We start from the raw sequence: 27,521 nt of genomic DNA on the forward strand, positions 1-27,521 counted from the left end.
CTACCACAGGTTCTTGGATCTGCTTTGTTAAAGGAAAGCAACTCAAAATGGCTTAACAAGCTTACTTTAATCAGTCAGACATATATCGTTTACCTTGTTCAGGGGAAAAAGGTCAGCACCCCAAACTTCAAAATATACAGACAGAATTATCAAGACATTAACAGATCAAGTAGACAGCTTTCCAAACTGTCCAACCATTACATCCATACCCAGTCAACATCTGGGTTTCCACATCTGGGTTTTTCAAAGCCGGGGGACTCTCAACAACGGCTTCCCAGAATTCAGATCAAATCACAGAACACTTCTCAAAGTGAGTCCCAAAACAAAGCTACACATCAGGGCTTATATAGCTTTCTCCTGGCTCAGAGAATGTAACAACCTTATTGACTCACTGGCCAATCAAGAAGTATCTACTGAAAAACAAGCCTCCCACCCCAGGCTTCAGGTGCACATTAGCCTAGGGGCAGGGAAGATCTTCCAAATTTGCATTCCCATTACAAGGGTATATGATTAAAGCAAAGAAAATGCAATGTTGGACCTGGAAGACCCCTTGGGGAAAATAGAAAACATTTACATATTAAGGGTGGGACTTTATAATATAGAATGTTAGAGCTAGAAAGGAACTTAGAACATTAAACATAGAACATTTGGTTCAAAGAGAATAGAATATAATATACCTAATCAATTCTTTTTCTAGATGAGAAGAGCTGGGACCATCATCCTAGGGAAAGGATCTGTCCAAGATCCTACAGTGAGGTATTGGCTGAACTAAGATTCAACCAAGATTCGCGATTTTCACACTAGTGCTTCTCTCACTCTCTATTGGATCAGTTCTCAGACCAGTTTTAGTTAGTGTTTTATGAACTATTAGAAAGAACTATTAGGATAAAGTAAAGGAGCTGTTTAGACTGGGGAAGAACTCTAAAAATTCTTTCCAGTTCCATATCCTATGATTTTAAAAGAAGGCTTCAGGGGAGGAAGAGTGATAGTAATCTTTATGCCTTGGATGGGCTGGAGACATCTGGGGTAGAGGGATTAGCTTTTTTTTGCTTTGCTCCAGGGGGCAGAACTAGGAACAATAGTGGAGGGGGGAGACTGGATTTCTTTGGAGATAAGGAAGAATTTAATGTTGACAGCTGTCCAACAATGAAATAGTATGCCTTTGAGGTTGTAAGCCACCTCTTGCTAAAGGTTTACAAATAGAGGCTGGGATAAGTAGAAAACATTCCATTTCAAGTAAGGATTGAAGTCCCTTGGGACCTGGGATTCTATATTTCTGTGATTCAATTCTGTATGGAGGTATAGTGGAAAGGGCATTAGACAAAAATATATAAGACCTGTGAGAGGCAGCAGAGCTTAATAAAATCTAAGATTCTTGAGTCAGAAGATTTGGATTCAAGTTCTTATCCTGCCATCTAGTTTCTTTTATTTTTCCCAAATGTCCATTTTATTAGCAATTTAGAATGCAAAATATCTTTCTAAATCTACAGTTTAAAACCAACAGATTCTAGATGAGCTGGGTGTTTTATCAAGGTTGTGTTTAAGATGCTTTTGGAACTGAGCTTATTTACATGTAACACAAAAAGTAACTTAATAAAAATCCTTAATTGGTAACATTATTATTTTGGTGAACCATGATTAGCTGAACTGATCAATCTCAGTTGGTAGCTTCTCTTTTTTTCCTGGATAGGGGCTTAAAGAATTCAAAAATAGAATCTCAGAACTAGTCTTACTCTGAAGATTTCTTACTAAATGTCTCATAAGAAGTAATCCATCTTCCTTTTATTTTTTCAATTTCGTCCACTTTGGAAATAGAGGCCAAAACATTCACCATGTTCTGTCTACTTACCAACAAGGAGAAAGCCTGCTTAGCAGCCATTAATGGGCACCTTCTGATTATTTTGATTCACTTACTCCTATTGACATGATTTACATGAGGAATTTGGTTTTATCCATTACAGGAAGTTGTTTCTTGCCCTTGCGTCTCTCTATTATCACTGGCATCTTGGTAGAATACTGCTTTCAAATAAGTCTCCCTTTTTCTACTCTTTGTTCAGAGAGAATGATGCTTGAAAGTCTTCTCTGAAGGCATTACATGGGAGAAGGCAATGACAGGGAAGGGAGAGGAGGCAGGCTTGGCTTCCCAGACAGAGATTTCTGAAGTCAGCCTCCGGCTGCAACTGCCAGTCCTCATTGGTACTATAAAATGGGCTGGACAATAATATTTAGACAACCTATTTCAAAGGATTTTTATGGGAAAAAGTGCTTGGGATACTTTCATGTGGTACAGAAATAGAAGCAATTACGGGATATAATATAGATGACCCCTGCTTTGCTGGGTTGCCCTAGTATTGTACCAGAATCACTGATTTAATCCTAATACTTCCTTTGCTAGGGAGACTTTAATGCCTTCCTATTACCTAGAAAACACAGCCTAAACTCCTTATCTTGGCATTCAAGGCTTGTATAGGTCACTACTCCTCTCTGGACCTCAGTTTCCACATTTGTAAAATGGAGATAATGCCTGCTTAAAAATCCTGTGAGGATTAAAAGAGATGGCTTATGTAAAGTGCTTTATAACTTTAAAGTACTGTACCTACCATAACTGTTCTTATCACTGCCTAGTGCCTCACTCTCCCCTTGCTTGGTTCTTGTTGTCCATCTACCAGTCAATAAAAGTTGGTTTCATGTACTCAATGTGGTATCACTATAGATAATCAGTAGCTCCTATTTCTTTAGTGCTTTAAGGTTTACAAAATGCATTCTTCACAGCATCCCTCTGGAGTAAACAGAGGTGTTATTATGTCAGTTTTAGAAAATTGGAAACAGAGGTTCAGAGAAGGGAAATAAGTTGACCAAGGTCATACATTTACTAAGTAGCACAATGCATTTACTTTATTTCTCTACATACATGTCATCATTCCCTTCCATTGAATGGGAGCTCCTTGAGGGCATGGGCTACTTCATTGTTGCCTTTGTATAGCCAGCATTTAGCCCAGTGTCTTGCACATAGTAGGAAATTAACTTCTGCTTGTTGACTTTGATTGAATTGAACCAGATCTCTTGAGTCCCAGTTCAGCTCTCCGCCTACTCAGCCATGCTGCCTCTATCAAATGAATGGCTCCCTTGCCAATACTGCTTTTGTGTAGACAAGACCTCAGACAGTAATGGCCCCAGGAATAACTGACTTGGATGGCATTTGGAGAAGACAGACAGGCTGAACATGCAATATGCTTCTTAATTTTATCCTTAAAGGAAACTTTAATAATGCAGATGAGGCAAAGTGCTCATGTCAACTCCAGCAGAGTGCTTTTCAGGGAAACTGTCTATTGATCAACTCCCTCACTCACAGGGATGCCCTTCTGTTCTTCTTGGAACTGGGGAGTCACTGGAGATATACTGCTTTAGGACTGAGTTTCAGAGATGTTTGGAGTAGCTGCCCAGGAATCAGTAAAGGAGATTCATAATTATTCTTTCCTTCAGGAGAATGAAATCCATAGCATATTTTCATGAAGTGGCAGACGTCTCTGTTGGGTAGCTAGGTCCAGGCATAATAGATAGAGTGTTGGACTTGGAGTCAGGAAGAGCTGAGTTCAAATCCTGCATTAGATACTTACTAGCTGTGTGGCCTTAAGCAAGTCACTTAACCTCTCAACCTCAGTTTCCTTATCTGTAAAATGGGAAAAATAATGGCACCTACCTCAGTGATGATGATGATGATGAATGATGGGAGGAAAGATACAACTCAGTAGCTACACAGGATACATAGGGTTTCAGTTCTTATCTACAGCTTTGCCACTGACTTGTGGCAAAAGCTATGTGCCTTTGACCAGGGCAACAAAGATCTGGAAAAAATTAAAAAAAAAAACTTGTAAACTTAGACTGCAACAAGAGACTCCACCATGTATAGCAAGTTAATATGTCCTCAGTTCTATTCAGTCCCCATTTAGACTCTTGGGTTCAGTGCTTGGTGCTACCTTTTAGGATGGAGAATGATAACTTAGAGCCTACCAAAGAAGAGAAACCAGGCACATGAGAAGACTGGAAACCATTCTCTGCTCACATTGGTCAAAAGAATAGAGAATGTTTAGTCAGTTAAAGAGATGACTTACAGGAAAGTTGACAGCTGTCTCAAAGATTTGAAAGGCTATGTGGAGGAGGGATTTGGGTTGTGCTGTCTAGTTCCAGAAGGGAGAACTAGGAATAATAGGGAAGGGGGGAGTTAGTTCTGATGAATTATGGGGGACAGATTGATTCAGTATAAGAAAGAATTCCCTGCCAATTAGAACTGTTCAACAATAAATTGGGATGCCTTGGGAGAGCACAAGGTTCCTGTCACTGAATGTCTTCAAGTAGACACTGGATGATGGACCACCTTTTGGGAATCTGTTTTATGCAAGAGGTTCCCTAAGCCATCTCTAAGGTGACTTTTAGTTCTAAGGGTCTATGAGCCAAACATTCTATATTCAATTAATTAATTCTCTAGAATTCAATTATTCTTAAATTCTAGGCTTCTAAGGTCCTAGGATTTTTTTTTTATTCTATAACTCTAAGAGTCTATATCTATTGTTCTTGGATTCGATGACTGATTCTATGATTCTTGACCTTTCTATGTTTAGTTTTCATAATCTATGGGATGACAATGGCACTCCTCATGAGTTTTGGATAATAATTAATTAAAATGATGATAAATTGTTAAATGAAATTAGTAATGGGAGAGTCCCCCTCATCTCTTCTGCTACATTTATCCCCTTGAATTAATTCACCTCCATTCTCTTCATCAATGCTAAATTTGTTTCTGATGGCCATTGAAATACTTATGAAAATTATCTCCCTGGAGGCTACAGATGACCAGCAGCTGATAAGAACTGAAATAGAAGTGTTCTTTTTTATGAACTTAATAACTATCCTAAAAATGTTAGCAGGATTCAACCTGGACACTTTTCCATTCTGTGGTTTAACTTCTTTTTCTTGAGCACCGTTCATAATCTTCCCTCCTTGTAATTCACATTCTTGCCAAAGAGGCTCAGGGGTGCATAAATAGCTTACATTCCTATAAAGATTGAAAGATTAAAAGTCACCTTCTTTGCAATTACCATATGAGCAACTAATGCAAGTATAGGAATAAGCCTACATGTAAAGGGAGGCAGAGTAGGTATCTCTACCCTCTTCTTCCCCCTACCCTTCTCCAAGGAAGACTTTTACTTCTTGCCAGGAGGAGGAGCAAGAAGTTGGGGCAGGAAGTCACTTGGATCACCTGGGATGAGGCTGTGTATGATACTGGGCTAGAATTATATCTATCTGCTCCCTCAAAAGTTATTAGTCCAGGAGATATGATCAATCTAACTTCTGATCATTTTGTCATTTTAGAGGGGAAGGGGAACTCCCAACTCTAGACGCAAGGCTTGACCCCTTCCCATCTAATAGCAATTCCACAATAAACACACATAACAAACAAATAACAAAAAAAAAACCCCAAACTCAAAAAAAACACCACCCCAAAACAACATTTATCCAAATTGTAACAAAACAGAAATCAGAGAAGATACATAGCAGAATATCTGTCAGACAATACAGAGTGAAGGAGCTCTCCCAACAAGATCAAGACAACTCAACTCAACCAAGAAAGAAAGAGAATCCTAGATCTCACCCAAAGAGGAAACTCCCCAAAGGCTCCAGTGTAACAAGCTAGACCCATGATAGAGACTGTTGGCTTCTCTTATGTCTTCCCAGAGGCTTTTCCTCCAGCAACCTGAAATGGGGTTGACTTCTTCCATCTTTAGTTTTGAAGCTAGAAGCCAGAAGAGCTCCTGGTGAAGAAAATCTTTCCACCACTGCAGATGGCAACTCTTTTCTTAAACTACTGACTGTTAAAAAAAGGAACATAGGCCATTCCAACTTTAGATCCTGTAATGAGGAGATATGTGATAATACTGAATTTCTAGTCCAAGACCTCTGCCACTTATTCTACTTGTGACCCTGAGCACCGAACTACTTGGCCTCAGCCTCTTTCTAATCCTGGACAATTGAGGATTTCTATTGTCCTTTCAGACCCTACATGCTCTGATACTAATATACTTTCTTTCTCTAAGTCTTAGCTTCCTCAACTGTAAAATGGGGCTAAGAATCATAGGTTCAGAGATCTAGATGTGGAAGGGATATTACAACTCAGCTAGTCCAAATGAATTGTTTTACAGATTGGGAAACTAAGTTCTACAGAGGTTAGATGGCTTATCCAAGGTTAAACTAGTAGGAAGAATCAGAGCCAAAATTTAAACCATGGTGCTTTCATTACAAACCTCCTCATATTCCCTCACTCCAGAAGTGTTTATGAGGGCAAAAGTGTTTTAAACCTGAGACACTATATAAATGTCAATCAATAAAAATTTATTAACCACCTACTATGTACCAGGCACTGTGCTAATGCTAGGGATACAAACAGAGGTGAAAAACAGTCCCTACCCTCAAGGAGCTTACAATCTGATGGAAAAAAAAACATTCAAATCAAGTTATATGCTGGGTAAATAGGAAATAACAGAATTAAGAGGATTTGGGGAAGGATCCCTGTAGAAGGTGAGATTTTAGTTGGGACTTAAAGGAAGCCAGGAAGGTCAGTAGTCAGAACAGAGGAGGTAAAGCATCCTCAGGCATTGGGGACAACTAGAGAAAATGCCCAAAGCTGAGAGATGGTGTGTCTTGTTTGTGGAACAGCCAGGAGGTTGGTGTCACTGGATCGAAGAATATATTTTGGGGAATAAGAAGACAGGAAGGGTAGGAGTGGGATAGGTTATGCAGGGTTTTGAATGCCAAATGAAGCATTTTGTATTTAATCCTGGAGGTAATAGGGAGACACTGGGGTTTATTGTGTGTATGTGTGTGTCTGTGTGTGTTTGGTAGTGGTGGTGGTGGTGGTGATGGTGGGGTAATGGTGTTGGAAGAGGTGAAGTGGTGACAGGATCAGACCTGCATCTTAGGAAAATCACTTTAGTAGCTAAAGGGAGGATGATTTGGAGTGGGGAGAAACTTGAGGCAGGCAGACTCACCAGCAGACTCTTGCAATAGTTCAGGTATGAGATGATGTTGGCTTGTATTAGAGTAATCACAGTGTCAGAGGAGAGAAAGGGGGATTTTTTGAGAGAGATCCTGCAATAGTGAAATCAACAGGTCATAGCAGCATCCTTATGTGGGGGCAGGTGATAGAGAGTGAGGAGTTCAATATGAATCCTAGGTTTCAGGTCTCAGAGGCATTAGGAGGATGGTGTTATCCTTTACGGTAATAGGAAAGACAGAGGAGGGAAGGTTTAGGGGGAAGATAGTGACTTCCATTTTTGACATGTTGAATTGAGGCTGTCTACTGGACATCCAATTTGAAACTTCTGAAAGGCAGTTGGAGATGCAAAATGAAGATCAGCAGAGTCTGGGGCATAGTGGGTGGATTTAAGAATAGTCAGGTTAGAGATGGTAATAATACTAATTACTATTGTATTTGGCAACAGTCCTCCTTCAAAGCCTCTTCATGGAGTGGAGGCAACCCTGGATCCTTTATGGCACTTAGCAAAGTGCCCGGTACTAAGTAGATAGTTAGATGCCAGTAGAGTACAAGAACTATCAGGTCCCACCCACATGGAGAGGTCTTAAGGATGGCTTCAGTAATAACTCGAGACAAGCTCAGTCTGCTGAGACATCCCCAAGTAGTTTGTGAGGTGGCAGATTTTTTGGCCCTAACAACTCCTGAAGAACTTTTGCTAGAACATAGAAGAACTGCAATCTCTGTTGGTGATCCTTGCTGATAAAAATCTTGAATCCTGGAAGAACTGAACTTTATTTTTATTCCATGAAATTCCTGCTTCCTTGGGGATTCTGTCATTTTCAAATAACCATTGCTTTCATCATGTCACCCTTACATGGTTCCTCATTGCTTACTGGATAAGGTTCAATATCCTCAGCCTAGCATTCAAGGCCTTCTGTCATTGAACTCTGGCCTGCCTCTTCCTTTCTTCCCACTACTCCACATCAGATTCCCCTGTTCTAACTGCTCTGTTCTCTGTCAACTCCTCCTTGACCTTTATATGCACATACTCTCATCTATCCTTTTTCTATTCCTTCCCTTCCCTGATTTAGAAGACTTTCCCTGAGTATCATCAGGAATTTCTCCTCTTGTGCTCAGAATCCTTATATTCCCTTACCATCCATGTGCCTCATTAGGCTTTTACCCCCTTTATAATTTTAAAGTGTGATTATAAGGCACAATAAGAGTTGATGTAGCAGGTGGGTAAAAAGATACGAGAAGGCACCTTTATTTTTTTAAATAGAAGGGAACAAAAGATTTCCCATCTCCTGACAGTCTCAAGATTGTTCTAAGAGAAACTATTTAAAAACCAAAGTGCCTTTTTACACTAATATGAATAGAAACAGTACTTGCAGATTTCATTTTATTGCAACAAAAGGTTAGTGTGATGGGATGTGCTATCGTCCAATTTCCAGGAAAGAGAATAGTAATTAAGTGCCTAACTTCAGATATTGTTTCGATCACATTAGGAAAATACATGTACCACCCCCCCAGTTTCATATGAGGAGGCAAATAAATTATTTTCATTCCCTAGCACCAGAGCACATCACTGTAAGAACAGTCCCTATTAGACTTAATAGTAAGTCCCAGGCTTGCACCCACCTCCTTTTGCCAATGATTATTTCAGGAGGTGAGGCAAATCTAGTCCTTCTGGATTGGAAAAACTCAGGCAGGTGTTGATGTGTATTGGATCACTCGGTGTAATTAAGTCAAATTAAATTTGACATACTGACATGTGACATTTTGAACATTTTTATATAAATAATCATTGGTGTGACCAAGCTTTAGGTAGAGCTGGACGGCCTCCATAATCTAGTACCCCTGGCTTTATCTCAGGCTAGTCCCCTCACACTCTGTGCTCCAGCCTGCTTGGCATCATCTCTTCATGATGATCTGCCCTTCTCACACATGCTTCTCTGCCTTTGTTTCTTCTCTGTTTTGTCTATGAGGTACAAGGGGAAGAGTCCTAAACACAGAGTTACCAGACCTGAGTTTGAGTATTTAAATACAAATTCTTGTTTTGCTATTTATGGTGACCCATGTGATCTTGAGGAAGGCACTGTGAGCCAGTTTCCTCCTCTGTAAAATGGTGGTGCTGAAGAGGGAGGTTGACCTCCAAAGTCCCTTCAAGTTCAAGATCCATTATTCCAATGTCTTCCCTCCCTCTTTTGAACATTTACCTATCATTCAGGTTTCAAATTCAATGATGCCACCTTTAGGAAGCCTCATTAATTGCTAATGACCTTCTTTCCCCCGACATTTCAGGTGACATTTTGCTGTCACCTCTCCAAGATGCTTATTATCAGAGCAATAACTAGTGTGATCTAGTCAGGGCTTTTCCTCAGGGGTCCAAAATTTAGAAGGTGTAGGGAGCTCTGTCCCAAGCATGTTGCCTATTCATCAGGGTTACCCATCCGTCCCCCATCCCTATTACCCTTGTTAGCATCATAGAAACTTTGTGGTGGTCTAAATCTACATTCTCTCTTAAAGTAAAACCACAGGGGCAGAAAGGTGGCACAGTGAATAGAGCATCGGCCCTGGAGTTAGGAGAACCTGAGTTCAAATTTGGCCTCAGACACTTGATCACACTTACTAGCTGTGTGACCTTGGGCAAGTCATTTAACCCCAATTGCCTTGCCTTCCCCCTTCAAAAAAAGAGCCAAACCACATTGGTTTTCCCTACTCCCATTGCCCCTCCTCACTTCTCCCCTCCTTGTCCCTCCTTTGCACAAAAATTACAGGTAGAATTATCTGTGTTTACAGCATATCCCCCTACTAAACAATAAGCTCCATGTGTGCAGGTACATATCTAATTTAAAATTTCCCCTGGAACATAGCATGAACTTAGAGGTTTTAAAAAACCTGTTTTTATTTATTTCATTAAATATTTCCCACTTACATGTAAAAAGTTTTCAACATTCATTTCAAGAATTTTGAATTCCAAATGTTTTTCCTCCCACCCCTTCCCCACCTCTTGAGAAGGCAAGTAATACTATATCAATTATAAAGTGAAGTCATGCAAAACATATTTCCATATTAGCCATGTTGTAAAACACCCCAAAAACACCAAGAAAAATAAAGTTTGGAAAAAGTATGCTTCAATCTGTACTCAGAATTCACCATTTCTCTTTCTGAAGGCAGATATCATTTTTCAACATGAATCATTTGGAATTGGCCTGGATCATTGTCTTGATCAGAGTAGTCAGTGTTTTTCATAATCAATCATCTTCATAACATTACTGTTACTGTTTACAATGTTCTCCTGGTTTTGCTCATTTCACTTTGCAACAATCCATGTAATTCTTCCCAGGATTTTCTGAAACTATACTGCTTGTTATTTCTTATAGTACAATACTATCCCATCACAATCATATAGCACAACTTGTTCAGCCATTCCCCAATTGATGGTTATCCCTTCAGTTTTCAATTCTTTGCCACCACAAAAAGAGCTGCTATGAGTGTTTATGTACATATAAGTCCTTTTCCCTTTTCTTTGACATCTTGGGATACAGAACTAGCAGTAGTATTATTGAGTCAAAGGGTATGCACAGTTTGATAGCCCTTTGGGCATAGTTGCAAATTGTTCTCCAGAATGGTTGGACTCATTCATAATTCCAAAAACAATGCATTAGTGTTCCAATTTTTCTATATCCTCTCCAACATTTATCATTTTCCTTTTCTGTCATTTTAGTCAATCTGGTTAAGTGTGAGGTAATATCTCAGTTGTTTTAATTTGCATTTCTCTAATTATGTGACTATTGAAAGCTTTAATTTATTATTCTGAAAACTGCCTGTTCATATTCTTTGACCATTTATCAATTGTGGAGTGGCTCATATTTTTTTATACATTTGGCTTAGTTCCTTATGTATTTGAGAAATGAGACCTCTATCAGAGAAACTTGCTGTGATTTTCCCTAGTTTCCTAATTTCATTCTAATGTTTGCTGCATTAGTTTTGTTTGTGCAAAACCTTTTTAATTCATGTAATCATAATTATCCAGTTTACTTTCCATGATCCTCTCTGTCTTTTTGCAATCTTAAAGCCTTATATAAATATTAGCTCTAGTTATTATTTGATCTCCAGAACACAAGAAAACTAATAGAGTGACTATTCATTTCTTCTACAAATTCTAGGCCCTTTACCTCCTAGGCTGATGATGAGCAAGGCAGCTCACCTTCTCAAGAGGAGCCTATGTATCAGTTAAAACCACAAGGCAGTTTGTTTTCTTAAATGTGCCACCCTTGAAGTGCCTGTTTCCCGTGTTCATTTTCCTGTGCCAGCCTTTTACTTACTTCTGGCTTTTATCTCCCTTTTCTGTCATTGGCTTGGTTGGTTTTTGTCTTTTTCAGTCTTAGGGCTGATTCAGTTGGACTCCTGTGCCTGGATATACTCAGAATCTTAGAACCACATAGGATGATAGAATGAAAGGAAGAGAAGCCTAAGGCCACTGAACATAGTACTGATCTTTAGAACATAGAGTGGTGGAGCTGAAAAGGGTCCTAGAACATAGAACACAGAATGTTAGAGATGGAGACACCTTTGAGATTACCTGGGCTAGGTGATCTTTTTTGTTTGTTTGTTTTGTTTTGCTTTGCTTTTTGGAGAGGGGAAGGTAGGGTAATTGGGGTTAAGTGACTTGCCCAAGGTCACACAGCTAGTTTTTGTGGTAAGTGTCTGAGGCCGGATTTGAACTCAGATCCTCCTGACTCCAGGGCCAGTGCTCTATTCACTGTGGAAACCTAGTGGCCCCAGGTGATCCTTTTATTGAGAGGATTTGTTCTGTGAAGTTTGGACTCAGTCAAAGGGTTACACTTGAGGACTTAAAGGGCCACATGTGGCCTCAAGGCCACAGGTTCCCCACCCCTGAGTCCTAGGCCAAACTTTTCACTTTTCAGGTGAGAAAAGTGAGACCCAGAGAGTTAATGTGATTTGCTCAAAGTTACACAGTAGTGATGGAGAAATAACAACAGTTGGACAAAAGTTTCTAAATGCACTTGGAGAAGGCTTCAGAAGAAAAGCAACATTACTAAAAGTCATCTGAGACTCCCTTTTAAAAATGGATTCAACTAATATGCAAAGAAATCAAAGTCCCCTGGATACAAGGCATGTCTGCTATGTAGGAGGTTTGCGGAGTTTGGGTGCTCACCTATGATGCAGAAACCAGGGAGAAAAGTCTAATAATAGCTAGAATTTTTATAGCTCTTTAAAATTTTCAATGTACTTTACACATATTGTCTCATTTTATCTACACAACAATACTATAGAATAGACATTATTGTTATTCCCATTTTTACAGATGAGAAAATCGAGGCTGAAAGCATTTAAGAAACTTGCCAAGCATCACAGAGCTCATATCTAAGGCAGGATTATGAAATGAAGTAAGTCCAGTACTCTATTCTTTATGCCGTAGAGCTGCATTTAGCAGCTTAATATTTTAGCTAATTATTATTGCTAAGTGCTATCCTTAGTCATTTTTCTTTGCTGTAGTAATGCAAAAGCTGTCAGCACCCTTGAGGTTTTGGTACCTTGAGGAAAAGTTCCTGTTATCCCACCTTTGTTATGGCCTTAACTCACAGATTAAGAATTGGAACTCAGGTCTTCTGCCTCTTAGTTCAAGGCTCTTAGCACTACTCAGGCTCACTCGAAGGGTAAAGTAGACAAGCTGTAAACCAGAGATTAGCCTTGCCCCTGTACACTTGAGCTATAAGGAGATGCTGCTGCAACCCCTATGAATTTGCAAATTCTCCCAACCCTGAGAATATACCCAGAGCTATCCCAATCTTATTCTCATTTTTGAAGCCCATTTGCATTTTGAGGAAATTTTAATCTCCATTATCACTGACTCATGCTACTTAAATCAACATATTGTGCTCACGAGTGAGATGGCTCTTCCTAAGCCTGCCAAACCTTTTATATCTCTAAATGAAGAGGCTGCATTTTACCCAGGAAATAAATAAAGAAGTGAACCACCCCAGACACTGAAAGGACCAGCTAAACCAAACAAAAAAATAGAAGCAAAGCACTGAAAACCAGGAATGAATCATGCTGGTCCCTCCCATTTCTACAGTACTTTACAGTTGGCAAAGCACTTTCCTCCCAAGTAAGGGAGATACCTAGCCAAGGATCAATATCCCAAGTTTACAAATGAAGAAACTAAGACCCACCCCAGTTCAGGTAACCAATAAGTGATAAAGGGGTGGCTAGGTAGCACAGTGAATAAAGCACTGGCCTTGGAGTCGGGAGGACCTGAGTTCAAATTTGACTTCAGACACTTGACACAAAAAAACTAGCCTTGTGACTGTGGGCCAAGTCAACCCCAATTGCCACCTTCCCCCCCTCCAAAAAGCAAAAAAACAAAAACAAAAACCCAAACCCAATAAGTGACAGAACGAAGATTTCATCCTAAATTTTTTCTGATGGAATGCTAAGCCCTGGGCATATATAGTAAAGCAAAGCTACTTTTGCAAGAAGATTCACCATGAGATTGGTTTTGAAGGCTTACATTCTAGGTTTCACCTCAGGAGGATTTTAATATCCATTTGCTAAACTAAATGTCAGAGAGGCAGGAGCCAACCTTGGGAGGACAATCTAGGTCCAACAAGTCATTTAGAATTTCTGATTGAGATAGATGAAGTCAGAGATGGATTGGAGTGGGGAATCAGTGACAGAGGGAGGTAACTAATGCAAAAGTGACCCCACTCCCTACTTCATGAACTGAGAGGCACAAAGGACCTCTGACTTCGTTCTAATCCAATCTCCTTCTTCAGAGGAAGAATTTGCAACTGTAGCCTAAAGAGCTTGAAATGTCTAGCTCAGGATGGCATAACTCATAATGACAGAGGGAAGATCTGGCCTAAGGTCCTCTGCCTGGGGACCCAGCTCTCTTTTTGCATCTCAGGTTTCCTTACAATCTCTCTCTCCATCTTCTAATCTTCACTATTGTTATTGAGGGCACCACAGTCCTTCCAGCCACTGAAGTCCATAACCTCAGTGTCATCATTGACTCATCACTTTCACTCACCCCACCTAGATATGGCTTAGCTTAGAGATGGCTGTCTTTTTTTCAGTCACTTTTCTGTCAGAAGGTATGGATAATTTAGTAGCTTTTGCAGCCTTTTAGTAGCAATAGTGGTCGTAGTTTTATAAAGCTGTTAACGCAGTTCCACATACCTTCATATCTCTCCCATCTATCTCCATCTCTCTACTCACACAGCCATCACCCTAGTTCTGGTTGTGGATTTTACAAGAACCTGCTAATTGATCTCTTCCTTAACCATCTTCCCTCTCTAATCCATTTTCCACACAACTGTCAAAATGATTTTCCTGAAACACAGGTCTCTCTAAGTCACTTCCCTTTTCTTTTAAATACAGTGGTTCTGTATTGCTTCTAAGATCTCCTCCCAGACTGATTTTTTGGGTGGGTAAAAGAGGTTATCTTTTGCCTCATTTCTTATCTAACCTTAATCACTGAATGGGTGTTGCCTTAGACAAACTGAGAGCTGGGAAAGACATTAGCTCAAAAATGCCAAGGTCTCACTCTGCATCCAGGATCATCTTCAGTTCTCCTGATCTATGTCTTGTCCCTGGACCCAGATAGCTGTGGAGGAGAGAGTGAGGCTGGTGACTTTGCACAGCTCAGCCTCACTTAAATCCAATTCACTTGCAAGTCATGGCATCACCTTCCTCATGTCATTGGTCTTCTTCAAGAACGAAGGACAAACAACAACATGACCCCCACAACTGTAATTTACATGAGTGGATGGACAGCACACAAACTAATGAGATGCCAGATTCTTGCAAAGACCTGAATTCAAAGCCTGGGTTGGCACTTACTAGTCATGTGACCTGAGCAAGTAACTTCTCCCTAGACCTCAGTTTCCTTCAGGAAGACTCATCTTCATGAATTCAAATCTGACCTCAGATAATTACTATCTGTGTGACCCTAGGCAAGTCACTTAATCTTGTTTGCCTCAGTTTCCTCATCTGTAAAATGAGCTGGAGAAGGAAATGGCAAACCACTCTTGTATTTAAAAAAAAAAACCCTAAATGGAATCATGGAGGGTCAGATAACAAAAATGTAAAATGAAAGTATCAGGCTAGGTGATATCTATGGCCTTTTCCCCCCTCTCTTAATCCTATAATTCTAAGTATTGAAGCTAGTAAAATATAAAAATTACAGGTTTCTCCATTTCACTTACCTGGTACAGTTATAGTTATACAATACAGCTAGGAGTAAAAGTGAATAGAGCATTAGGCCTGGAGTCAGGGAAACTTGGATTCAAATTCAGCCTCCGAAGCTTCCTCCTCTGTCTCATTTTCCTCATCTGTAAAATTGGGATCATAATAATTCCTTCGTCCAAGGTTGTTTCTAAGATCAAATGACATACTATTTGAAAATTACTTAGCATAGGGTCTGACACATAATAGGAGCTTAATAAACACTTATTTTCTTCTCTGCATGAGTGTTTCCCCTTGATTTTGCATAGATGTAGGAGAGAAAGTTCAATCTCTGGAAACTTTTTCGTGTATTTGTGCTTAATAAATATGCTAGAATGTTGTGGCTTGGAAGTCCAGGCTGCAGCCAGCTTCCTTGTTCTACCTTCAGGCAATAGGATCTGATTATGGACTTTGCTAAAATATGTGGTGGCAGATAGGATTAGTTTTACCTTTAGCCTGGAGGTAAAGTAAATATTGTTAAAATGAACTGTCTCCCCAGCACTCTCCATAACCTCAGTGATTTAAGTGTCTGGATCATTTTTTCCCCTTCAAAATATCTTTGAGATTTATCAGGCTAATGTCCCCTACACCTCCCCCAAGAGGAAGGTAAGGAGTACATGGAGGAAAAAAATATTACCCACAAAAGGCAAATTATTCTGAATTGGCTTCCATGGGAAGTAAGCCCGAGAAAGATTGTCTTCAATTTTGGGGAGTACCATCAATCACTGAGCTTTACCATTGGGTGATTAGGCTCATGGTACTTGTTTGTACTGTACTGGATTTTAGAGTCAGAGAACCTGGGTTCAGATCCAAGTTCTATCACAGACCACCTGTGTGAGCTCAGGCTGTTATGTTTTCTCCCTAGGACTCAGTGTTCTCATCTGTAAAATGTAAAAGTTGGGCTAGACGACCTCTGATTTCCTTACCAGTTCAGTATCTATGGTATTATGACTTGCCCAGGGTCACACAGCTCATATGTATCTGGGGCAGAATTTGAACTCATGAAGATAAATCTTCCTGATTTCTAGTCCAGTGCTCTAGGCACTGTACAACACAGTTTCCCTAATGGTATAAGGTCTATGGTGCTATGATCCTATGACCTTGATTCATATACTAGCTCTGTCACATATGACTTGAGTGACCTTGGGTCTCAGTTCTCCTCTATAAAATTAAGAGGTCAGATTATATGACCTTTAAGGTCCCTCCTAGCTCTAAATTTCAGATCTAGTTGAAGTGTTTTCCATTCTTTTGGTTTTGTGTTTTTTGTATGACTTTGCAAACAAGTCTTCCAGAAAAGAACACAGAAAAATAGTAATCTGACATTTGCTACTGTGTGACATTGGGCAAATTAATTAACCCTTCTAGGCCTCTGTTTTCTCACCTGACAAATGAAGCTATCAGACTAGGTAACTTTTAAGGTTATTCTCCAACATTCTATGTCCTAAAGTCCCTCATAGCTCTGGCACTCCATATTCTAAAATTCTTTCTACTTTTGGCCATCAATTTTTTAAATGCCTTTTTTAGCATTGATATTCTAGGTGTCGAAGAGTCTTTCAATTACAGTCAAATCTAATCCTATTTGACTCCAAATGTTCCATTTTGACTCAAAAGACTTGGAGGATGTGGTCTCACATCCAGAGTAGTTGTGTGACATTGATCAAGCCCCTTCCCATTTGTGAGCCTCTGTTTCTTCACATGTAAAAGGAAAAGGTTGGATTAAACAATCACGGAGGCCCCTTCAAGTGGTGACATTTTTCATTCTAAGGTCCCTTCCAGGTCTGTCTAGCATTCTTTCCAGCTCTCTGACTCTAGGGTTGGTACATACAGTCCTTAATTGTTATTTTAATTTAATTTCAATTTCTTTCTGCTATGGAAAATTCTCTGATGGAAGAATCTTTCCAAACGACTGATCTGAATAACTCCCCATCCACTGGCTTGGCCCCCGCATTATTCTAAATAAAAACAATATATGTGGTGACATGTTAATTGAAAGGATTAGGGGACTTCCACTTCACTGACTTGACAAGCATTCCTGGCCTAGATCGATGATTAAAGGACTTATCTTCAGTCTTCTTTGCTGAGCTCAATGGAGCATTCATTTGATAGCAAAGCCATTGACAGCCAATGCAGCCAAATGACTGTTGGCCTTGCATTGAAGTTCAGGCACTTAGGCCACTTAACAGCTTTTCCTCTTGGTTCCTTGAGGTAGTCAGGGAGATGCAATAAGACAGAGGAAGTGCTTAGTTTACCAGAAGCCTTAGATCTGAGCATCCTTGATGATGTTGGGAGTTTGGGATGCAAAGTCTCATTTCCCTTTTCTTCCCCTGCATCCCATCCCCTCATCTTACACCCCCACCTCAGTTTTTCTCTATTACTACAAACCATCCTGAAGTAAATTTTTATTCTGTCAAGGCTGGACGGGAACTTGAAAATCTCTTCATTTTTCAGATGGGGAAATAGATGTCCAGGGAAGTGAAAGAGATTTGTTAAAGGTCAAAGAGGTATTAAGTAGCAGAAGCAAGCTCAGAACCCAGGTATTCTGACTCCAAATTCAATGCCCTTCTCACTGTACTTCTTTTGATAAGAGGCAGTGCTAGGACTTGAACCTAGGACTTTTCACTCCATGTCTAATACTCGTTCCATGGAACTACATTGTCAGTGAGCCTGTCTAACCTTCAGTGGTCAGTCCAGAGCTTTATTTCTGACAGAAGGGTGGGTTGCAGGAGGTTTTTTCTGTCAGTTCACTTTACTTCAATTGAGTTGCAAGTTGAAACACAGAGAGAGGAGGGGAGGAAGGAAAAGAGGGAGAGAAAGAAAGAGGAAGGGAAACAGACTGAGTGTACAGGAGCAGAGCGGAGAGTGGTCCTGCTTTGTGTTTCTTTCTTTGAGCATGGGTAAACTGAACAGTGATACTGAAGTAGGTATTTCTGGTCTTCGTGGCTACTTCATTATTGCAAGAGTTTAGGAGTTTCTAGGACCAGATATTGGTTTCTCATCATGAGGTGATCTTGAGAATTTCTCTGAAGAGAAGGATGAGCAATACATGCCTGGCTTTAAAGAAGATATGAATCTTAAATGAGTTGCTCAGATAGTATGAAAAAGTAAGCTACCTTTTCAGAAGCACCACACAGTGTCTCGTGTTTCAAGTGTCAGTTACTTTGGAAAATAAATTAGGAGTGATGGGTTATAGCTTCTTGTTTCAAATTTTTCATCAATGTATGCTTATAACTCTTTTTGTTTTAAACACGCATTCTGTCCGGGACGAAGCAAATAATTATATACATGATCTGTTTTGTTCTCTTGAATACTTTTCTGGAAGGTACCTTACACATTTCTTTTGGATCACCCTATACTGAGGTATTTCTAAGCTTAATCTTATTCATACGTTCCCAAAATGGGTGATACTGCCCTCTGGAGGGCACTGAAATCATCTGGGGAGAGGCAGTAACCTTGGCTGCAATTGGGGGGTGTTGAATAAAAATAAGGGGGGCAATGGATGCATAAGGAAAGAAGAGAAGAGAGGAAAATTTCAAAAAACTGTTCATACATGTTTCATCTGTTGTGTAACAGAGTTAAAGTCATAATGATTATGTTATTTTCCAAACAAATACACAAAATGCTAGTTATGACCAATTAGTGGCCAAGTTTGTCATCAGGTCTTAACAAGAAAGTGTTGGCAAGTGAGCGTGTCCACATTGTTGTGAAGTCCAGCATGCATGGGCAGGAATATGTTCCTGTAATAACTTGTTCACAATACAATACTGTACCATTACATGATGCAATATTGCATCATAAAAATTTCAATGCAAGAAAAAACAAATTTAAAATAATTAAATGTAACATGTGTCATATAAAAGTTATACATTTTGAAATGATTCAATTAAAAAAAAACATTAAAGGGTTAAAGAAAGTAGATTTCCAGAGGGAACTGAGTAATTTTTCTTTGAAAAGGGGGTGGTAGGCCAAATAACTTTGGTAACCTCTGTTATAGATTGTCCCTGAAGTACTACTCTAAGGTAGGGCCATCATAAATCACAACGAAGGAAAGGCTTGCTACCTTTTCTTTGAAATCAGATACTCACAGAACTGAATCTGATTTATCAGACCAGAATTGGGATCCCTTGGTGGAAAGAAGGCCCCTTTTCACTCACACAATCTTTGAGTCTTTATATTGTGTTTATCTCTTTAAATATTGTATCTCAATATAATGTAGGTTCCTTGAGGCAGGGACTAGTTTTCACTGTATCTTTGTATTCTCAGAACCTAGTATACTGCTTTGAATATATTAGGTGCATTAAAAAGTCTTGTTGAATTGAAATGAATTCATTATAATCTAATTCAACAGATTTTATTAGGCAAATATGCTTGCCAAACCCTGTGTTAAGTACAGAGACACAATGACCACTCTAAATAACAAATGGTTTAGTAGGGTAGGCAAGACCAAGTCAAGGTTGATAGCTATACCCAATACCTCGTAAAAGCATTCAGGAAATAAAAGCAGTTTGTTGTTGCTTATTGTCAGTCATGTCCAACTTTTCATGATGTCACTGGGGTCTTCTTGGCAAAGAAACTGGAGTGGTTTTGCCATTTCCTTCTCTAGCTCATTTTACAAATGAGGAAACTGAGGCAAACAAGGTTAAATGACGTGCCCAGGGTCACACAGCTAGTTAAGTATCTGAGGTCAGATTTGAATTCAAGAAGATTAGTGTTCCTGATTCCAGGCCTGGCACTCTAGTCCAACCCATATCTGAACAGAAATCCTCTCCAAATTACCTCTGACAAATAATATCCATCCTTTAACTAAAGGAGGTATTCAGAGGTAAATATTTAACAATTGATTCTCCGTTAAAAATGTACATATGACACATTTTTAAAGTTTAATTTTCTTTATTAACATTTCTCTATCACTTTCTTAAGACCAATCAACAAGGAATAAACCAAGTCGAAATTTGAAGCATTTTCAGATTTCCAAGGTGTAAATGCTCACACTGCAAATTTAACAATGCTCTCTCAGGAGGCAATGCAAACTAGCTATAGCATTTCACTGGCCAAGGACCTTCCCCCAATTTGATATGAACACATTGATTCCACCAGTCCCAAATCTATCCAATACTTTCATCTTGTCCACAGGAATAGCATGAGAAATTTTGCCAAATGCTAAAGTGGATGTGAACTAGGTCCACAGAATTCCTCTCATCCACAAGAGGAATAATCCTATGCAAAAAGGAAATGTGACTAGTTTGGCATGTTCATGACGAGTCTGTGCTTGACTTTGTGATCACTGTTTTGCCTTTTCTAACTGTACATAAGCCTTTCATGTACAGTCTAGAAAGTTGTTGCCTCCCTCAGAGTGTCATGATATATTTGTTTCAATAGAATTGAAAGTAGATATGTTATCTAAACTTTTCTTTTCCTCCAGAACAGAGCATGGGGCTCTCTGTCTACAGCAGGTGCTTGATAACATTTGTTGAATTTCAGTTGGAAATCTGTTCACTTCACTTGCTAGCTGGTCATACAGCTTTAGTCATCAACAACCCTGTTCTTTTCTAAAGAAATTTGTTACTGATCTCATAGCTCATTAGTCTTTACAGCATGGTGAAAAATGAGAACTCTTGACAACATGCCGCATCAGCCTGACATAATGGGGAGAAGCTTGGTCTTGGCAATGAGTAGGTGGCTGGGATTGGAGTCCCAGCTTTGATGCTTGCTCAGCCATGTGACCCTGGGTGAGTCCCTTTCCCTCTTTGGGTTTCATTTTTCTCAGCTTCAAAATGGAGATAGTAATACCTACCTCACAGGGTTATTGCAAAGAAATTATTTGTAACCATGGCTATTGTTTAATGGGGTGACTGGCCAATGAAAACCCAGTCTTTGGAGCCTATAAAATATGTTGTCCTTGTTGCATATCCACATGAAGGCTTGGTGAGACTGTCTCTAAGAGGGAAGAGAATAAGCATTTACATAAGGCCTGAGTGCCTGGCACTATACTGAGCTTTTATTTTTTTTTTAACATATTATCTCATTGATATCTCACAACAACCCTTTGAGGTAGGTGCTATTATTTTCCATATTTTACAGTTGAGAAAACTGAGGCAACCACAGGTTGAATTATTTTCCCAGGTCACATAGCTAGGACATGTCTGAGGGCAGACTTGAGCCCAAGTCTTGGCTTTAGTTCTTCCCTCTTCTTACATGAATGAATATCAGAGATAGAATGGACCAGATTACAACCATGTGAGTTTTGAAAGGGTTGGAAGGGTCACCAGAGGTCCATGACTGGAGTTCATCATAGTCTGGTTATAACCACAGCAACATCTGAATGAAGAGGCAATGATGAGGCTTGACTTACTTGACTCAGCCTAGCAGTAAATCAATTCAACCACAAAGGCCAGCATGGACTACATGCAAGAGAGCTACTTGTCCATAGCCACTGCCACACTCAGAAGTCAACTTGGTGGGGTGAATGTTCGACAGTCACACTTTAAGTTTGAGTCCACTCTCCCCAGAAACCAAGTCAGTCTATAGAGGCAGCCATGCCATGGTTGCAGGTGTGTGTGTGTGTGTGTGTGTGTGTGTGTGTGTTGGGGGGAGGAGGAGAAGGGAGGGAAGGTTCTTGTACTCTTGTCATAAATATCTTTCTAAAAACTAGTTGGCTAATTGATATTAGGAAGATATCAGCTGGCTAAATGATAAAGGGGAGATGTTAATGAGTGATTGATAACCCATTGGATGGAGCTCCTGGTTGACACAGCATTATAGAAACCCTCAACCCCTCAAAGTTATTCCTCGTACCCTGAGGGAAAAAGTGGTGACCGTACTCTGGGGACTCAATCTGCTATTCCAAGTGGGAGTTCAGAAAATAAACTCTGAAGCCTAGATGTTACACTAGGGTCCCATTGTCTGTGGATAATGAGGTCTACACAGGTCATAGGTTTGAGAAGAAGAAAACAAAAGTAAGAAGAGAGTTATTAGACCTCCTTGTATTCCACATAGCATCTGGTCAAAACCACTGCAAAAGCATTACTCCTGGAACTTTCCTTAAATATTTCCAGAGGCAGAGATTTCCCGGACTCTTTTCAAAATGTTTTTGAGTGTTTCACAATGCAGAGAGTTGGGAATTTCTTACTGGTGACTCATGAAATAATATAAACTAATAATAGCTCAAATTTCTATAGCCCTTTAATTTTTGTACAGCATATTATATACATTATCTCATTGATTCTTCACAATAACCCTGGGAGGAAGGTGCTATTCTTCTTATTATTATCCATATTTTATAGATGAGTAAAAAAGGCAAATGAGAGATTAAATGACTTACCCAAGATCACACATCTGGTAACTATTTGAGACAGGATTCAAACTCAGTTCTTCTTTCCTCCAAGTCCAGTCCAGTATTCACTGTGCCACACCTCATCTGTTAGTATTTTCTTCTCACCAGCACTTAGGGGACACTGGAGAACAACTTGTTTCCCACTGTCTTCATGTTATTCTTTTTGTTTGTTTGTTTGTTTTTTGGAGGGCAATTGGGGTTAAGTGACTTGCCCAAGGTCACATGGCTAGTTTTTTTGTTAAGAGTCTGAGGCCGGATTTGAACTCAGGTCCTCCTAACTCCAGGGCCGGTGCTCTATTCACTGCGCCACATAGCCACCCCCTTCATGTTATTCTTTAGCTAGTTATGGGGAATTTGCTATGTGGGGTAGTAGACAAAGTGCTTGTTTGGAGTCCCAGAACCTAGGTTTATATCCTGGTACTGCTATTTACCACCTAAATAACACTGGGTAGCTAGATGGCACAGTGGATAGAGTTATAAGCCTGGATTCAGAAAGACCTGAGTTCAAATATGACCTCAGATACTTACTAGCTTTGTGAACCTGGGTAAGTCACTTAACCTTGTTTGCCTCAGTTTCCTCATCTGTAAAATTAGCTGGAGAAAAAATGGCAAAACTACTCTGATATCTTTACTAATAAAACCCAAAATGGGGTCACAAAGAGTTGAACACAACTGAAAAATGACTGAACAACAACAAAATGACATTAGAAAAGGCATTTCTCCTCTTTGGCCTAAAATGAGTGTGGTAGACTAGATCAGTGGTATAGAAATGGTGACCATTAAACCATACATATGGATCCCTGTATGGTGCATATTTCCTTAGAAAACCACATATTAATATTATCTGGTTCATTGTATTTTTATTTATTTTGTTAAATATTTCTCAATTCAATTTTAATCTGGTTTGCACCACACTTGGGAACTAGGGTATGACACGCTTGACACCTCTGGATCAAATGCTCCCTATAGTCCTTCCTAGCTTTTTTTTTTTCCTGGAGCCCTCTCAGGTCCTCCCTGCCATGTTCCCCATTCATTCCTAGATGACCTGTGAAGTTGGAAAAAGGTGGCTATTTGAAAAGAATGCCTTGGAACAATAGGCGAAGAGGATCCATGAAAACATCATTTGTGGGTGGGATATAAAATATAATATGATATATATGATATAATATATAATGTATATAATATGATATAATATATATGATTTGATGTGATACGATATGATATAATATATATAATAAATATAACATAACATGATATATAATACAACACAACATAAGATAAGATAAATTTCTATATTAATTTCAGCTCTATGTTCTATATTATAAGGTGTCTTTAAGCCCTGACATTCCATGTTGTCTTATAAAAAAATCTCATCATCAGAGTTGGGTGGGACAGGACAGTGATTCTCCATCTCCTTACCTGTGGTCTAGTGGTGAGTATTGTGGTAGGGTGTGTAGAATGAGACTCCATATGGTATGAATATTGAAAACGTTGTGACCAATTCCAAAACATCAAGCAGAACATAGTGTCCTATTCTAAGCCTTGACATTTCAGAAATACTGTTGATGGGTTTCTTTCTTTTTGAATACCACCTCACTGCACAAAGATTTTATCTAACAGTTGTTTTCTATTTATTTTTTTTTGTTCTTGTTGGTATTTTTAAACTTCCTATTTCTTTCCTAGAAATCACATTTAAAAATAATTAGGTGATTAGTCATTTGAATTCTATTTGATTAATACAACTGCATAATTTCATAGGAATATGATGTTGGAAAATTTGAAGCTTCTTTTTTTCCCTCCAGCAACTTTCCATAGCCTACTTATTCAGAAATTTCCATTATGTAGCCTGCCATACCTATTCCAGCCCAATTGCTATAATTCTCCTTCCCCTGTATTGGATACTAACTAGGTGCCAGCAATTGCACCCTATTCTTTCCATCCCTGTGTCTTTACTCACACTGTTCCCTATTTTCTTCCTTACTTTGATGTTCTTTGCCTCTCCTCTTAAATGCCATCCTTATTCAAATCCTGATCAACCTTCAAAGTACAGGCTATGTTCCCCCTTCTCTGTGAAACCTTCCCTGAGAACTAGAGTCCAAGGGTACTGAGGAGAAACATCAAACTTAGAGTCAGAAGACCTAGGCTTGAGTCTTACCCTTGTCCCCTGTAAACATGGCACTTACTAGCTGTGTGAGTGTGAATCACTTTCCTCCTCTTTGAATCTAAATTTCTCTGTCTGCAAAATAAGGGTAACAATACTTGCCCCACTTACTTTAAATGGCTGTTGTGGGGAAAGTACTTTGTAAAACCCAAAGTGATATGGAAATATGAGATGTCATTATTACAAGTAGCCTCTTTGAAGTCTCATGAGCTCAAACCTTAATCTTCTGTCTCTTTGGCCTTAGCTCCAAGGCCTACTAGGGTATGAAGACAGAGCTTTTTTAATTGGTAGAATATAAGGTAAAAGTCAGAGGTTCTAGTGCTGGCATATATACTTTTTTTTAAAGTAGGTCTGTGGTCTAGGAGGCTGAAGGAAAATGCCTTAGACTTTTTCACTCAACCTTTGTTTTTTAAAAAATAGTTGTATTTCTGCCTTTTGTACTTACCTAACTTCTGCACATATCCTTCCTTATTCCCTCACCTTCTGTAACAAGTGAGGCTCATTTGGTAACAAGGAAGAAAAAAATATATACACTTATTATCCATTGTTCTTACTAATTTTTTTTGCCTGCTAATAAGAGAGCATCTTGGGAGTGAAGTGGGCTTAGTGGCACCAGGTACTACCCAGCTCCTGTGTTGTTGTTTTGTTTTGATTTGTTTTGGGGGGGGCTTTATGTGGAGTTTAGAAGCACTGTATCCCACCAAAAGCTGTGGAAATTACAAATAATTCCTAACCCAAGGTCAGATGGTTTTGGAACTACAAATTTCAAATCAATCCCAGGCACAGGCATTCAAAAGAATAGACTTAATCTTAGCACCAGTGAATGATGGTTGGGTTATCTTGGCTGCTTTTAGCTTGGTGTGGTAGCTTATGGTTTCAGCTATGGATTCAGACCTGTCAGCCTGCCCTTGGCTGGGAAAAGGGAAGTCTTTCTAGTCACAGAATCCTAATAGGTGAGAGCTGAAGTAGTGGATTGTTATAATGAGCCGAAGCCCAAAGATGGTACCAGAGAGAAACTCAGGTCCTATGACACAATCAGGGCTCCCTAGGATAAATAACAAAATGTCTGGCAGAGAACAGAGATGTAATATCCAGCAGAGGTGAATGATGGCATCACCAGAAGATAGCAACAGCTCTGGAAGGACAGAAATGTGATTGGTCCTGGTCACACAAGTGCTTCCCCTCCCCGCCATGTTTTGTTTTGTTTTGTTGTTACTTTTGATCTATTTTGAACATATTTGTATCAGTACACATCCACCCCTCCCCCCAAATAAATTCCCTGGTGACAGGAATAACTGAATTTTGTCTATGTACCTTCAATTCCTGTCACTGTTCCTAGCACAGGGCAGGCAGTACCAAGTGCTCATTGACTACATTGGCCACCCACATATTCTTTACAGGTTTTACCACCTTGCATATTCCCTGGTCAAGCACATTCTCTGTGTGTATGTTCTTCTCCATCAGCAGTGTGCTGACTTGTGGGAGTGTGTTTCTTAGGGGGGTGATAGATCGTTACTTGTCATTTCATTTGGTATGCTTTTTGATTATCTACTTTAAAATTAAGCGCAAAGATTGGGGGCAAGGAAGTCATGGTCATTATTTTTAGCTGACTGATAGAAGATCTTAAACCTGGGGCAGCTTTTCTAAGGACCACTACTAGATGAGGGGGTGCTGCAGGCACTACTCTGGACAAGTTACTTCATCTCTGTGTCTCTCTCTGTAATTAACCTGTGCCCAAGCCTCCAGACTATCTCTTTTCAGTGCCATAGCAGCCTCTCTTTGCTGCCCATGTCTAGCAGAGCAACCAGGAAGTTTTCACTTCAAGGAAGGGCAACAAGGAAAGTGAAACCTCAGTCCTAGACCCATGTAGGGGTCTTGTTACTTCTCTCTCCTCTCAAACAGCTTCCTGATTGTTGTGAGCCGGAACTTCTGAAAAGTCTCAGTGAGGGATAAATAATAAAACCTTCACAGCCAGATTCACAGGGTTGATGCTAAGAAAAAATGCTTTATAAAAAGGAAAGCACTTACAGACATGAGTGCTGTTATTATTCCAGCCATATTGATCTCTCCAAGATCTTTTCTGAAACCCTATGGTGTTAACATCCACCACACAATTTAGTACTTAATAACATGCTTCCTCCTTGTCAGTCAACCAACAAGTATTTATCAAACCAGACACTTTGCTAAGTATTAGAGATAAAAAGAAATGGTAAAAATCAGTCCCTGCCCTAAAAGAGCTTACATTCTAATAAGGGATATAATGTAAAATAACTAGCAAGCTATCTACAGAATAAAAGGGAGAGGAGAAAAGATGATAAAATCCTCCTGCAGAAGGTAGGATTTGAGAGGAGTCTTGAAAGGAGTCAGGAAAACTAAGAGCTAGGGAGTGAAGGGGCAGAACATTCAGGCATAGAGGAGAGTCAGTGAAAAAGCAGGGAGATTGGAGCTTGTGTCATGTTTGAGGAACGTTTGCTGGGTCACAGAATGCATAGAGGAGAGTAAAATGCAAAAAGCATGGAAAGATAGAAAGTGACCAGGTCATGAAGTTTTAAATATTCAACAGAGAACTTTATGCTTGGTCCTGGAGGTAACTGGGATCCTCCAGAGTTCACTGAACAGGGGGTGATATAATCACACCTATGCTTTTAAAAAAGTCACTCTGGCAGCTAACTGAAGGGTGGATTAGAATAAGGTATAAGTAAAGGAGATAAGTTAGAATACTATGGCAATAGTGCAGGTTAGAA

The sequence above is a fragment of the Petaurus breviceps genome, unplaced genomic scaffold, assembly GCF_028583685.1.
Source record: "Petaurus breviceps papuanus isolate PSGF00001 unplaced genomic scaffold, PetGlider_PUasm1.0 140, whole genome shotgun sequence".
In the NCBI taxonomy this organism is placed as follows: domain Eukaryota; kingdom Metazoa; phylum Chordata; class Mammalia; order Diprotodontia; family Petauridae; genus Petaurus; species Petaurus breviceps.